General features: G+C 44.4%; 1 protein-coding gene across 4 annotated transcripts in view; it reads right to left on the bottom strand.

Moving 5' to 3' along the window:
* Positions 1-15,211, bottom strand: part of CALN1 (calneuron 1) — a 495,446-nt gene that overhangs the window by 314,991 nt on the left and 165,244 nt on the right. The gene's annotated exons all lie outside the window — the stretch shown is intronic.

Genomic DNA, 15,211 nt, shown 5'->3' with positions numbered 1-15,211 from the left:
CCTCTCCCCTGCATGCCCAGCCCAATAACATCAGCAAAATGTTGAACTGTAATTCCATACAACCATGACGTCATGTCAGAGGTGGAAGGACCCCTGTGGTCTGGGGAGTTCCAGAGGTTCTATGGAAAAGGTTCAGGGTCAAGTCCAGAACCTGGGCTCTCAGCACCCCTCCCCCCTCCACACACACACACACCCCTGAAAAAGATGTAAAGGTGACCACATTTCAGATTCACATATGAGACTTAGTTTTGTCTTCTCCCTTTAAAACATCCTTCACCCTTCCTAATTTTGTTCAATCCACTTTTGAATTGCCTGCATAGAAGAAAGAGAAAAGAAATTCGGGATTTCCCGATAGTCCTACTCCTTCCCCACAGCCTGCCAAGCAAGAACGCTAAAAGCCCCTGCCGAGCACCCTGCCAGGCGCCAGGAATCATGCTACTTGCTTTTCCCACGAGGTGGGAACTATATGACACCATTTTATAGATGAGGACATGAAGATGTGTATGTAAGACTTGCCCAAGGGCACAGAGATAATAAATTATAGGTCTAGGATTTGAACCAAGTTCAGGCTAACACCAGAATCCCTGGAATTCGCCACTGCAGGCAAGAAGTCAAGCTCTTTTTTTTTTTTTTGGCCACACTTTGTGGCATGTGGGATCTTAGTTCACCAACCAGGGGTCGAACCTGTGCCCCCTGCACTGGGAGCACGGAGTCCTAACCACTGGACCGCCAGGGAAGTCCCTAGAAGCCAAGCTCTTTATCCTTGGCCTGATGGTGGCCTGGGGAAGTCGTCATTATAGGTGAGTGACCTTTGGAGTAACGCAGTCTATGTGCAGGTCTATTTAGCAGAGAAAACTAGAGTGGATTTCTATGATACCCTAAAAAAGAGATTTCTGTGGCCGGGAGCCGGCATAAACTTCTTAGAAAATCTAAGACAGCTGATGAGTTTTAGGCAAGTTTCTCACTTAAAGAGTTTGAAAGAGAGGGGCACCATCAATCAACAAGGCAAATTAATTGAACACAAATAGGTGACCTATTTTTTAACGCAAAGAGTACTTCCTTCTGATAGAGGATTTTCGCTTTTGAGCCTATGAAGGATATTATATCCTTCATAGTCCTAGGGGACTAACCATGGCATATAAAGTGCAGTTAAAGGGTCTGAAGAAGCTTAGCTATAGAAGTGGTCCATCCCAATCCCCCGGTCACCAGTGACCAACTGTGGTCCCTGGAATGCACGGCTGTTGGGCCTTGGGGTCTGGTCTTTGCCTTTTTAATCCGTCACTTCAATATAATGAAGATTCCAAAATCTTTGATCTCCAGGCTAATGAGTCCCAGAATTCAATATTCAAGGGCCCCGTTGACCGTCTCTAGTGGGATGACCTTCAGTGCTTTTTTTTTTAATTTTTATCGGAGTCTAGTTGATTCACAATGTTGTATTAGTTTCTGCTGTGCAGCAAAGTGAATCGGTTATACATATACATATATCAACTCTTTTTTTTAGAGTCTTTCCCCATATAGGTCATTACACCAGAAATAGATGGTGCCTCTGAAGGGTTCTTAAAGAAAGTAGCATCAAATCATGATCAATCATGCACTTGAAATGCTCAGGAGTTTTTGCAGCCCCAGTACGTGCCGGCTAAGAAATTGCACTTGGTGGTCTGAGACGAAGCACCAGGGAGGTGCAGGAAACAGTGAATTCTCAGGTGTGGTCCCCGGGACTCCCCTTCCCCACCTGAGCACCAGAGGGCAGAGAGACTAAGCTCTATAAAATCTCCTACAACTGGCTTAGAGGCATCAGACCAAGAATTTTAGGCCCCCTCCTTCCTAAGATGCTTCTAGGCAGAGATGTTAAATTGCCACCCAGATGGTGGAGGTGAGCTCTGTATCCTGAGGCTCATTTTACTGGATACCAGCAGGGTAATAACCAGCAAAGCCAACTGGCACCAGGATAAGAACCAGCCCTGTGCCTGCGCGTGAAAATGGCGACACGTTCCCTAGGCCAGCGTGACTTCAGGTCCTGGGGCCAGTTGTTTTAGCAGCTTTATGGGGTGGGGGGGGAACTACAGTTTTTTCACTATCACCATAAAACTTTAGCGTTACAAACAAACCATTAATACTGAAGGTTGATGTCTATAGTTTGGAAGAAACATTAAAACAAAAATAGCCTTGAATTTTAAGCAAATAAGGTGAGGGGAACCCTGGGAGAGTGAGAAAAAGCCAGCAAAGGGAACACAACAGGAAACAGGGACAGAAGCTACATCCAGCAAAACCTATGGCTGGGCTCTTCCATTTCCAGAAAGCATCACTATTCCAACAGAACCAGTTCAAAGAGGAAGGAATGGAAGACTTCTTTCCAATGTGTTGAACTCAAAGAGCTGATGATGTCCCCTTCTAAAAGGGAGTGGGTTCTGGTCATCTGGCCATGATTTCGGCCTTCCTATCTACCATCACCACCTCTGCTCCAACCCATGGAATAAGTCGTGTGAGATATTTTTAAAAAGGAAATTTATGGGCATGTTCATTCCTGATCCTTGGAAGCGTCACAGTGAGGAGCCGGAAAGCCTGAATTTTCAACCATCTGCACAAGTTTCCCACATCTGGTTCTATCTCTCAGGACAACCCAAGGTTTGGAAGTCAGTGTCATTGGGTCCTCTTCCTCCCCTTTGACAACTTAGACTCTTACTTTCACTCCAGTGAGGACAATGTCTTTGCAAGGTAAAGTGTTGAAGTTAAGGTCGGGAAAGATGTCCTTATGGGCTTAGACACAGAGAATCATGGTGGGGTGCCCAGATTCTCCCACATTGAAAGGTCTTTCCAGTTAGGGGCATTCACCTCCTGAAGTGAGCCTGTCCTGACAGGAGAGCTGCATAGGATACTGACTAGTGTTTTCCTTTTTCCTCGAAGGAGCCAATTTGCCCCAAGGTGGAAGTAATAATCCTCTGTCTGGATGTGTCTTGTCATTATTGTGGTGATCTTCATCATCGTCGTCATCATAACAACAATAATAGCAACAATTACTATTACTACGACTGTTACTATTTATTGGGCACTTACTACATACCATATACAATAGTAACTCACTCTGCATACATTACCTCATACTATCCCTTTGAAGTATATACTGTTATCCACATTGTACGTGCGAGAAAACCAAAACTCGTGGAGCATCTGACTCTAAACGCCATGCATCATCAACCACGTTTCACTGCCAGATACGTCATCCCCATTCCACTCTCATTATAGAATGAATAGCTCACTTTGGGACAAACTTCTCTTATCAGAGGACCTGGCATTCGTTTATTCAACAAGTATTTCTGAGCAGTCACTATGTGTCTGAACGTTCACTATGTTTGCTCACAGGGAGGGACATAGTGTAACTGGGTGCTGCCCTCATAATGAAACAAACCCAGCAAAAGTTAATGTCCTCCTGGAGGCATTTTGGGTCTCTGCCATCTAGCCTTCCCTGATGGCTCCACCCTCTTCTGCCCCTGCTGAACCTCTTCCTTTCACATTTCAATGGGTGAATTTGAAATATAGTCATATATGTATTAGAAAAAGGACAAACTTCCCTTGCTTTGAAATAATAGATCCATCACTTCTAATCTTCTACAACAATACATCCTCCTCAAAAATAGTAAGCAGAAGACTCTTAAAAGTAGCATTATATGTAAGACACTAATTTAAAAATGGGAAAATAGGTTTAAAGGTTGGATGACTTGTCTGTGGTCATACGGCGGCTGATCCGGTGGGTTTGGGTTCAGCTGTGAGTGCCCCAAAAAACAAAACAGAAGTCAATTTCTCTCTGTTCCACTATCCTCAGACACCCAGGAGCCTTCCAGCTCACCACTCTGCCACCTTTGTCTTCATGGTGTCAGATGAAGACATTCCCACTCCAGTAATAAGAAGGAGGAAAGGATAAAGAAGAGGCAAAGAGCACCAAAGTTGCCCAGTGTCACTTTGGCTTACATCTCATTGGCCAGAACTTACTAATACGGCCACACTTAGCTCTTAAGGAGACTGGGAAATGTAGTCTTCATTCTAGCACCCACTTGTCCAGCTAAACTTTCTTCTACTAAGGAAGAAACAATATTGGAGAAGAGCTAACCAGCCCTGTTGCAACTGCTAAGTAGTGAAACTGGAATAGTCCCAGATCTGTGGAACTCCAGAGACCCTACTCTGTCAGGTAGGCTTTAATTCCTATTTTTATAGCAATGACCTTTGGTCCTCTCTTCTTTACTGCATAAAGAAATTGCTAAGTATGACTTTAGAACTTTCTGTAACATTTCACTAGCTTTCAATTCAACAGCTAGAAGCCATCTCCCAGCTAATTTGTATGTTCTTTGGTGGCTTTAAAATACACCTGCTAATGCTTTGATATTCATCCCTTCAGAAATGAAGCCTAATTCCACTTACCTTAAGTATAAGCTCCATGTAGTGACTCACTTTTAGCGAATGTATGTGGCAGAAGTGACAATATGTGACATCTGAGACAAGATCATAAAATGATCATTCATTCTAGGAAAAGCCGAACCCCACGTCATGAAGTTGCTCAAGCAGTCCTAAGGGGAGGCCCTCATGGAAGGAACTGAGGCCTCCAGCCAACAGCCCTGGGAGTGAGTTTGGATAGATTCCCCAGCCACAGTCAAGCCTTCAGATGATTGCAATCCCACTAAGCGTCTTGACTGCAACCTTTTGAAAGACACTGGGCCAGACCAGCCATCTTTGCCACTCCCGGATTCTTGATCCACAGAAACGGTGAGATAAAAATGTTTTTTGTTCTAAACCAGTAAGTTTGGGAGTAATTTGTCACACAGCAATATAGGTCTCAATGTGAATTCAGTGTTATTTTGGCTTGAGAATTAGAGAAAGTAGAAATGACCACCTTGATAGAGAAAACCCGTATTTTAAATGGCTGTGTACTAGCTCATCATCTGCTTTTCAATGGTTTGGAGCAGTGTTTGGATGAGATGCTCCGGATGCCACTGTGAAGAGGAAAGACGAGTGAGCCATCCCTGCTAGAACATATTGCTAATATCACATCCCTCAGTAGTCCCAGGAAACAGCTGAACCTGCTGCTGGCCAATTACCACCAGGAGAAAACAGCTCAGTATCAACGAAGCCAACATCAAAATGATGAGTTTTGGCAAACTCTCTCCAGTATCCAGATGGATAATGCAGAACAATTGGACTCAACGGGTTAACTTATTCAGTTATTTGGGGAAGCACTGTGGAGCTTAATTACCTTAGCAGATCTATTAGGATGCATTTCTGTTGAAAGCTGAAGGTTCCACAGGAAGAATATCAAGGTTATTTTATGACAGGGGTGAATTGCTGGTAACTCCTGTTCCACAGATATCCCAAGTCAAAGGTCATGCTTTATGATGTAGGTCCTTCATATAGGACCTACATGAAGGGAAGGAGCTACATGTAGGAAACTTTTATACCAAGATATCACTTCTTCCTACTATCTCAAGTAGGGTTCTTAGGAGAGGAAACCAGAGAAACATGTCCTACAGGGGTTACTTGGCATCATCCGGTGGGAAGCCTTTTTAAACTACCATCTGCCCTCCTCTTTCTATATCTGGAGTCTAAGATTAGCACCTAGTCCTTCACTGAGAATCACCACCATCAAAAGGCACCATTACTAGGGGTAAAAGGTTTTAAAAAACCTTCAGAAATTAGAGGTTGAGAAAAAGCTGAAAGCCCCCAACATCTTTGGAATAACAATACAAAATGTTTGTACGGTGGGTATTTTTATTATGAGCCAAAGGGCTGCTGTTTCAAATACAAATGAGAAGACTATTCTTCCAATAGGATCCTTGAAGGTTGTCATTGGAAGAAGGTATGTTACCTTTTTTGCCCCAACCCACTGGAAGCCTGGAGCTAAATTTAACGCTCATTCACAGTAAATGTGTTAGTGTTAGGGACTGTCATATTGTTTTCTTCCTCTTGGTATATGGATTTTTATTTCCTATTTCTATTCTGACAGCCTTTGCAGTTTGTGTTTCTTCTTTTATCATATGATGTCTCCATCACTTTGGGAAGCAGGCAGCATACAAATTACCAATGAGGAAAATGAAAGTAGCAGGGGTGGTACTCGGGTTTCCTTCTTGGCCACAGCTATCAAAACACATGCTCAGATCAAGACGACTCAGACAAATGTCCCTTTAAGGAGTGGGCCCTTAGAAGCAGCTGCCATCAGAGAAATCCCTCCTTGGCTCTGCTAACAGAGCTCCACAACCCACCACAAAAGACGTGCCCTCTCAAGGCTCAAAGGCAGGTCAAGCCTCTAGCAGGAAAGCACCCAGGTAGATAAAAGACCAGGGTTGTAAGGCTAATTCCCAGCTCCGGAGCAGAGCTGTCTATCTGGCACTCCCACTCCTGTTAGATGATGTGGCTCATTGTGTAGGTTTTATCGCCTCCTCTGGAGGAGAGAACTTTGAGGCATCAGCCTTCTCAGATAAGAGTTGAGAGATTCTCTTCTTGTGACAGTAACGTTTCTGCCTTCTTAAAACCCCGCTTGAAAAGCCCGTAGAGGGAAGCATCTCAAAAAAGGCTAGTAGGGTGTGCCTCTGAGATTTCTAAATCAACCAGCATGAGTAGAGGAGAAAGAAGAAAGGGTGGGGGGAGGCTTCCTGACAAGAAAATATATGATGTACCAGACAAGTGGGGGTGGAGAGGGGCTCTTCAGAGCTCAGAGCACAGGAGGCAGTCCCCTTCCAGCATGAACTCAAGCCCATCACCAGCCTTTTCTGGGCTGCTGTGCACCTCTGCTCTCCGTGAGAAACACACTGGGCTCACACAGAGCTTTAAAAATATCTCTCCACCCACTGAAAGTTTGATTAATCAGCCAAGTTCTCACCCAGGTGTCACAGCGGTGGCAGTGATATATATGATAGTGACACGAGGGTGCAGGGAAGGCACAAAGGGTCTTACTTAGCAGGTGGGAGGATTCAGAACATAGAACTTAAAAAGCACGAGCTCTGAAGCCAGGTGGTAGGCTGCATCCCCGTTCCAACACATGCTAGTTAGGCGACCTTGGACAAGGTTATTTAATGTCTCCCCTTTCCACATTTGCAAAAACGGGGTTAATAATAGCACCTGCATCAGAGCATTGTTGAGAGGGTTAAATGAGTTAATTCATCTCATGCACTTTGAACAGTTCCTGGAACATAGTAAGCATTCAATAAACAGCTGTGACGATGAAGAGGAGGATGACAACAACTGACAATGTTGAAACTTACAATATGGATAGGTCTTTCCCAGGTAGATAGAACATTCCTGAAAGAAGCAACTGAAACAAAGGCAGGGAAGCAGGAGAGATTGTGAGGCAGCAGGAAATGATCTAGAAGGCAAGTAGGGAGTTGAAGCAGACAAAATGAAAGGTCCAGGCCACACAGGGCTTCATATGCTCTGACACAGAGATGCGCTATAGCTAACACAGCTACAGGCTATGGAGAGCCATTTCAGAACTATAGGCAGAAGTGAAGTGTTAAAGGGTAAGGTGCTATGATGAAAATTACTTTTAACTGGTTCAGGTAAAAAAAAAATTACTAATGATAAGCTTTTGCTGTGACAAAGTAACTGGTTTGAGAATAACCCTCCCACCGTGTACCTGAACAAAATACGCAAAGCAACTGTTTGCAGGCCATGAACAACCGGCAGCACAAGGCTGCAATAGCAGGGCAAGAGGAAATTCACATGGTGAGCCCCACGTTCAACGTTCACCCTGGCCCTCTGCCCAGGGACAATTTCCCAAGCACAGTTCTTACACTGGGGTAGTGGAAGGGGCTAGAACCTGTGGGGGTCAGGCAGCAGAGGGAAGAAAACTATGCAGAGAGGGGGCTTCGGAAACCTGTGTGGGGGTTCCTTATGAATACTTGGCTGAAGGTTGGGCAACCCAAGTGCAAATTGAGATTAAACCAGACTTACCAGGAAGCAGCTGCTATGAGGTTGAGAATGGAAGACAGATGCTAGAGTTTAAGTATCCCTAGGGGATGTCTGAAAAACCTCATTAATACCCCAGGCATCCAGACACTAGAAAGACACATCTTAAGAGTAAGGGACACACTCTGAAGGCCTACATAAGACCCACCTGAACAAAACCTAAAACCAAGCCCTGACAAGATCCACAAGAGAGACAGAGTTTGGAGGCTGAGTCCCGCCCAAGCTAGAGGGGCTTGGGAGTCACCTTGGGATTTCCAAAGATCTACCCCAACATAAAATAAAACAAAATTGAACCAAAAGAAGTTTAAGGTGGTAGGCTAGTAACTGAACTACCTGTTACAACAGAAAATCAGCCCTCTTCAAAGAAAGCCAAAAGAACACAGAGTCGATACAACATAGCATTCAAAATGTTCAGTGTACAGTCAAATATTAACAGGTGTGCAAAGAAACAAGAAAACTTGACTATAATCTAAAAAAGACAACAGAAATCAACCCGCAGATGATCTAGAGCCTAGATGATGGGTTTAATACCTAAAGACTTTAAAGAGCTACTATAGATTTAGGAAAATATGTCCAAAGAATTAAAGAAAAATATCATTTAAATGAGTAAACAGAGTATTTCAGCAGAGAGATGGAAACTATAAAAAAGAACCAAATTAAAATTCTAGAACTGAAAAAATTGTGCATGTGTGTTGAGAAAAAGGGAAAGAGAGAGAAAGCAAATGCTGTAATGTCAGCAATTAGACAAAGGGTATACAGGTATTCACTGTACTTTCCAGAACCTCTATAGATTTTAAAATTTTTAAAAAGAATTAAAGAAATTTTAAATACACTGTTGTTTTATGTGTGTGTGTGTGTGTGTGTGTGAACATGTTTGTAGGACAAGAAGGGAAAAACGATAACCTAATCAAGTGTGTATTTGAGAAGCATCCTTCCAGTGAAATGGAACTGAACTGATACAAGGCTGATATCCTGGATCAGGCACAAGGAGATCACCTCTTGGTGACTGCAGTTGTCTAGCTGGTGGGAGAACCTGGCCCAAGAAAACAGCCATGTGGTTGGAGGAGAAGGAAGTTGGTCTGCAGGGCTTTGCCAATAATACGTGTGGAGTAAGAGAAAAAGAGGAATCAAGGATGACCCCCAAATTACCACCATGGCTGACTGGGTGTAATGTGACTAATTTCCTGAGAAAAATTCCAGGGGAGGAGCAGTTTGAGAGAGAAAAAGAAAATCTGTCCAGCTTTGGATCACTGGAGTTTAAGGGATTCGTGGGACATCTACACAGGACTATAAGTAGCAGGTCTAGAATTCAGGAGGGAGGCAGGGATCAAAGATATCTATCCCGAGGTGATCGGTATGCAGTTGCCCTTGGGGATGACAGCAAAAACCAACCCCGGGGAAGAACGGTGCATCAGCAGTGGGCAGAAGATGAGGGGAATGTCAAAGTGGTAGAAAAGAGGAAGGAGGAAAGCCAGCTAGTGACACGGATGCCAAGGCAGTGACAAACCAAAACCAAGGGTGTGAGCAATGCTGCCAGATGTGGCAGAAAGTCCAGAATAAACACCTGAGAGTCCTCTGGACCAGGCAAACAGGGGGCCGTTGAGGAAACTGGTTCTGCAGATGCAGTGGCTCTGGAACAGTCCAGATGGAGGTAGTCAACTATTGAAGTGGTGCTTTTGTGTTTGAAAGTTGGCGGATGGATACATCCCCTCCTAAACTCAAATTAAAATACCCTCCAGAAATGTCTGTAGGATAATGTATGCACATCCCCAGAAATATTAATTTTGAGATGTATACACATGTCAGAGCCTGAGGAGAATTTTTGCTAGTTGCCACACCAATGAAACTGGAGAAACACAATTTGCACCCACCCTGGGAACCAGAGAAACACGTACAGAAGGAAGACATTGGCTCATCACCACTGTTTACCCCGCCAGGGACCCAGAGGCTATGCTGACCAGCGAGTCAAGCGGTCGGTCCCTATTTCATAGCAACTGTTCTCCACGGTGATCTATTCCTCAACCCAAACCCACCTCAGCAGCACCTCCTTTCTAAGCTCCTTCGGGGAACATGACTCTCTGAGAGTAATAAGAGCCATGGGAGGGTGTGTCCCACCCTGGATTATTTGCGGGGGAGAGATGAGAGCCAGGATATGCACCAGAATGTTGGATACCAGCACGGGAACAGGAAGGAGACCAACAGAAAAGAAGAATATAGGAGTTAATTGAATCCTGTGACATACGGAGCAAACCCAAGAGGAGGGGCCATCAAGATCCCCCCTCCGCCCAGTAGCCGTGGACTAGATGAACGTCTTCTAGAAACTGGACTCTCCAGCTGGGGCTGAAAAGGGGGAAGTTATCCCAGGTCTGGAATAAAGTGAAGATGGAAGGAAGAAGGCTAAAGACTCTTTATAAACCTTGTTTGCTGACAGATCGTGGACCTACAAAGAACTCTCGTTGCTGAGTCACAAAGCAGAACAGAAGAAAGCAAAGGGGACCATCTAAAAACACCTTCTAATGGAGAACAAAGGCAGCATCAGCTGGGAGACTTGGAGAAACAGATATTTATTATCAAAAAATCTCTATATAGAATTGATGACAAGAAACAGAAGAGATTTTCACAAACTGTGTACAAATTGTTCTCAGTAACACAAAGAGTTGGGAGAGAATATAAAAATATGGCTCCAGTAAAAGAGGAAGAGGTTGCCATGAGCAGAGCACAACAGCAACACCAAGGGCTGTATCCTCATAGCTACAAACTGGAAACAACTCGAATACCCACTGAGAATATAATGGATAAATAAACTGAGATCTACTTATATGTGACGAAACACTATACATTAATGAAAATGAATGAACTTCAGCTACCCTCAAAAACAGCGTTGAGCCTCACAAGTATAATGTTGAAGAAAAGAGGTTGGATGAAAAACAATAAATATAATATAACCCCCTTGAGATGAAGGAAAAACACAAACACAATTAAATGGTGATAGGTAATTCAGGGCAGTGGTTGTCTTTGAGGAAGAGGTATTAGGAAGGACCTCAGGGGCACTTCAGGGTGCTGGTAACACCTTATTCCTTAACCTGGGTGGTTGCTGCATGTATGTTCATGTTTGATAAGAATTGAACTGTGCAGTAATACTTTTCTGTATTATACTTTGACCAAAAAGTTAAGGGGAAGCTACTGAAATAAAATCAAACTACAGAGGAACTGAAACTTTCATCCATAATGAAAATACACTCTAAAGGGAATCAAAAACAAATTTTTTTAAGTGACTGCAAACAACTAAACCAACGAGGTGGTAGACAGACTCAAGAATGAACGTAGAAGTGCAAAACAGAGGAAAATGATGTGAGAAGAGACGCATTTTGTGGAAAACATCGAATGAAGATCTAGCATTAGAATGGCAGGCATTCCTGAAGAAAAAAACGGAAATAACAACCATCCAAGATGTGACAGCAAACTAACCTAGGCTAAAAGGAAGACCCAAGAAATTAATCTGAGAGGCTGACACTGTTACTGGCAAAAATAACGTGAAATACCCACACGCAGACGTTTCACGGTGGCCACAGGGAGCCGTGAGGACAGCAGCCCCCAACATCACAGCTGCAACAGAAGGGGAGGTTGATTACAGCCTAATAGCCCCGAACTGGAAACAACCCGAACATCCATCCTGAATAGAAAGGATACGGAAATTGAGGTATATTTATATACAATGGAACACCATACATTAATGAAAATGAGTCAACTTCAGATAGAGGCAAGCTCAGTTTAAGATTAAGACAGCCTCACAAGATTATTCAATAAGTAGCAATGAAAAAACTCTTTTTAAGAAATTATAATTCATGCCTCTAATAAAATTCCACATGACACACTCTAAAAGTACAAGATACTGCTAACATATTTTGTATGTACATAAACTCCCTGGGTGGATTGTAAAATCCTTGAGCCAGGCAACGAAGATTATACTTCTTTGAATTCCTCCTCCACCCAGAAAGCATTTGGGTAAACACTCCTGTAATGAATGAATGAATAGGAATGAAAATATGAATGAAGAGGAAGGAAGGAGAGGAAGGAAGGATCTCAACCAATGCATCATTGCTGAGTTTGCCTGTTGGGTGAATTCCAATTCCAGTCTGGCCAACTGGATGCAGCTTTGCCTTAATTCCTCATAAGCTTTGTTTAAAGAGAAGAAACAGAAACTTCCCGGAGCGAAGGGCAACTGGAGGTGGCCTGCATGTTGAGTGGCCTCGTTCTCAGAGGGTAACCTCTCATGGACTGGGTGCCCTTGATCCTTACACTGAAGGAAAGGGGCGTTCCATCCCCAGCGACAAACACTGACCAGGTGAGGGAACCTGCCCTTGGTGATCCATGAGCAAAAGGCTGCAGCCACCCGGGGCAGGGATGGTACCCAGATAACATCTGCACCCCAGGTGGCTGGACCACAGAGGATGCTTCAATATCCACCCGCGTCCAACGCATCTACTCCCCGTGCAGCACCACATGTCCCGTGAGGATAAACGAGCGGCCCCGAACAGTAGGATATGAGGGCTGGGCTGACACAAGGCAGCTCCAAGAGGACGGCAAACAGGTACAGTCTCGGAAACCGGCTTCCCCGAGAACCAAGCTGCAGTCCTCTGAACTGATTCCAGCCAGTTGGTTTTCAGACCCTGCCCGCCTGTTCTGCACTCAAAACACATCTCACAGCCCTGCCTGGAGCCCCAAGATGCTCGTGACGAAGCGTAAGCAGCCATAACTCAGGGTTCACCTTGGCAGAGATAAATAAATAAGTGAATAGAAGGAATCTTCCATTAGAAAATAAATGGCCTTTCTTCGGGCTGAGAGCCTGGATTACCCTCCTGAAGGACAAATACAGCATCTTCCCCAGCCGACCTCAGGCCATAAAGTCCAGCTTCACTCAACCAGGGACCCCTGCCCCCCATAACCAGGGCTTCCAGGGCCAAGGCCACCCACCAGGACCTCCAGGGCTGTGAGAATTACCGCCCGCTAGTCTCACCTGCTGAGAAGGCGCCTTTCAGCCCCATTCAGCTGCCTGTGCCTGACAGAAACAACAGGGTGGTGAGCTCTGCTGCCTGCCCAAGAACAGAGTTCAGCCAGCGCCCGAGTGGAGAAGGGCCGAAATCCAGGCAGTGGATCTCTTGAAAAGCCATACGCCCTGACAGTGGCCCAGATTTCACAGAGAAAAAAGCCATCACTCTGAGAAGTCTTGGAAAAATCATCTCTTGATTATTCATGGCAAAGCTGGGAAGGAGGAGGAAGAAAAATGGAAAGCCAGGGTATGTGAAAGCCATAGACGATTTCCAAACTTCACTGGGTTAGGCATCGCAGCCTCTGCAAGAGTTGCCCCACATATATCCGGAGAAAACCATAATTCAAAAGCATACATGCACCCCCCTGTTCACTGCAGCACTATTTACAACAGCCAAGACATGGAAACCACGTAAATGAGCAACGACAGATGAATGGATAAAGAAGATGTAGTATATTTATACAATGGGGTATTACTCAGCCGCAAAAAAGAATGAAATAATGCCATTTGCAGCAACATGTATGGACCTAGGGCTTATCATACTAAGTGAAGTAAGTCAGACAGAGAAAAAGAAATATCATATGATATTGCTTATATGTGGAATCAAAAAAAAATGATACAAATGAACTTATATATAAAACAGAAATAGACCCACAGAGAGAAGACAAACTTATGGTTACCAAAGGGGAAAGGGGGTGGGGATAAATTAGGAGTTTGGGGTTAACTTATACACACTACTATATATAAAACAGATAAACGACCTACTGTATAGCACAAGGAACTATACTCAATATTTTGTAATAACTTATAAAGGAAAAGAATCTGAAAAGGAATATATATACATATGTATATGTATAACTGAAACACTTTGCTACACACCTGAAACTAGCACAACATTGTAAATCAACGATACATCAATTTAAAAAGAAAAAAAAAGAGTTGCCCGAAACACACAGACTTTCTGCCCAAGTCTCATGGCCTCTGCTCCACAGGGCTCCACACAGGAGGCTCCCAGTCGCCCCTGCTAAGTGATGACTAAAACTGGAGGTCCAGCAACCAGTCCCCCTCCCAAATCAATGCACCACTGCCCTGCTCTCCACTAGGTAGGACTCCTTCCCAGGACACAGGAAAGCTTGGGCCTCACCTCACTTTGCCAACACACCCAGCTCAGCCTCGGCCTTGTTTGTGGCCACCAGGATGGGCTCATTTTGGAGGAGGTCAGGGCTCTATTTTCTGCTTCCGTGCCCTTGTCCAAATATCCTCTGGCCAGTTGAAGGCCAGGAGATCTGAGGATACTGCTCTCCTCTCTGGCCCCCAGTCTGTCCAGACCACAGTGAGCAGATGCTGGGCCTAGGGAGTCTGGCTCTGCCCACATCACTCCCCTTCCTCTAATATCCTCCGGCCTCTCCTCCAGACCCAGCCCACCAGCCACTGAGCTCCACTGCTCCATCATGGACGTAAACAAGCCTCTACAGGTAGGCTTCAGAGATACCGCGCGCTCGGTTCCAGACCACCGCAATAAAGTAAAGAGCACAGTAAAGCGAATCACCGAATCTTTTCGTTTCCCAGCGCGTATAAAAGTTACGTTTGCACTATGCTGTAGTCTGTTAAATGTGTGATGGCATTAGGTCCAAACAAACAATGTACATACCTTCATTTTAAAATATTTTATTGCTAAAAAATGCTAACCAGCATCTGACAATGCAGTGTTGCCCCCCAAACCTTCAATCCGTAAAAAATGCAGTATCTGCGAACTGCAATAGAGCGAAGCGTAATAAAACATGGTATGCCTGTCGAGCAGCAAGCAAACAACGCGGGTGAGAGCAAGAAAGCTATCCGACAGCCCTGTCCTTCGCCTGCCCCATCTCGTGCCCTTCATGAAGCGAGCCTGTCTTCCCTGGCCCAGAGACGAATCTCCCCGCCTACCATACCCCTTGTAAGAAACGTGCACAAAGAAATCACACTGGTTCAGACCATTATACTCAAAGCAAAGATATGGGCCATATGGGGTAATTTTAACTTCCCTATTTTAGAAAGTAAACTTAAACTTCTTGTTGTAAAACAGTGTCACCAGGAACACAGCATTTCAAAACAAGAAGGGAAACCAATCTGGCGTGGCCTCAGCAGATGCCTAGGCAAACATCTGGCTGAATCAACCTAATTCTCTATTCTAAAAGACAAAAACAAAAACCTTCTTCCTTGTTTTAATTTTTT

Source organism: Stenella coeruleoalba (genome assembly GCF_951394435.1).
Source record: "Stenella coeruleoalba genome assembly, chromosome: 15".
In the NCBI taxonomy this organism is placed as follows: Eukaryota; Metazoa; Chordata; class Mammalia; order Artiodactyla; family Delphinidae; genus Stenella; species Stenella coeruleoalba.
This window is presented reverse-complemented; position numbering and strand designations above follow the sequence as displayed.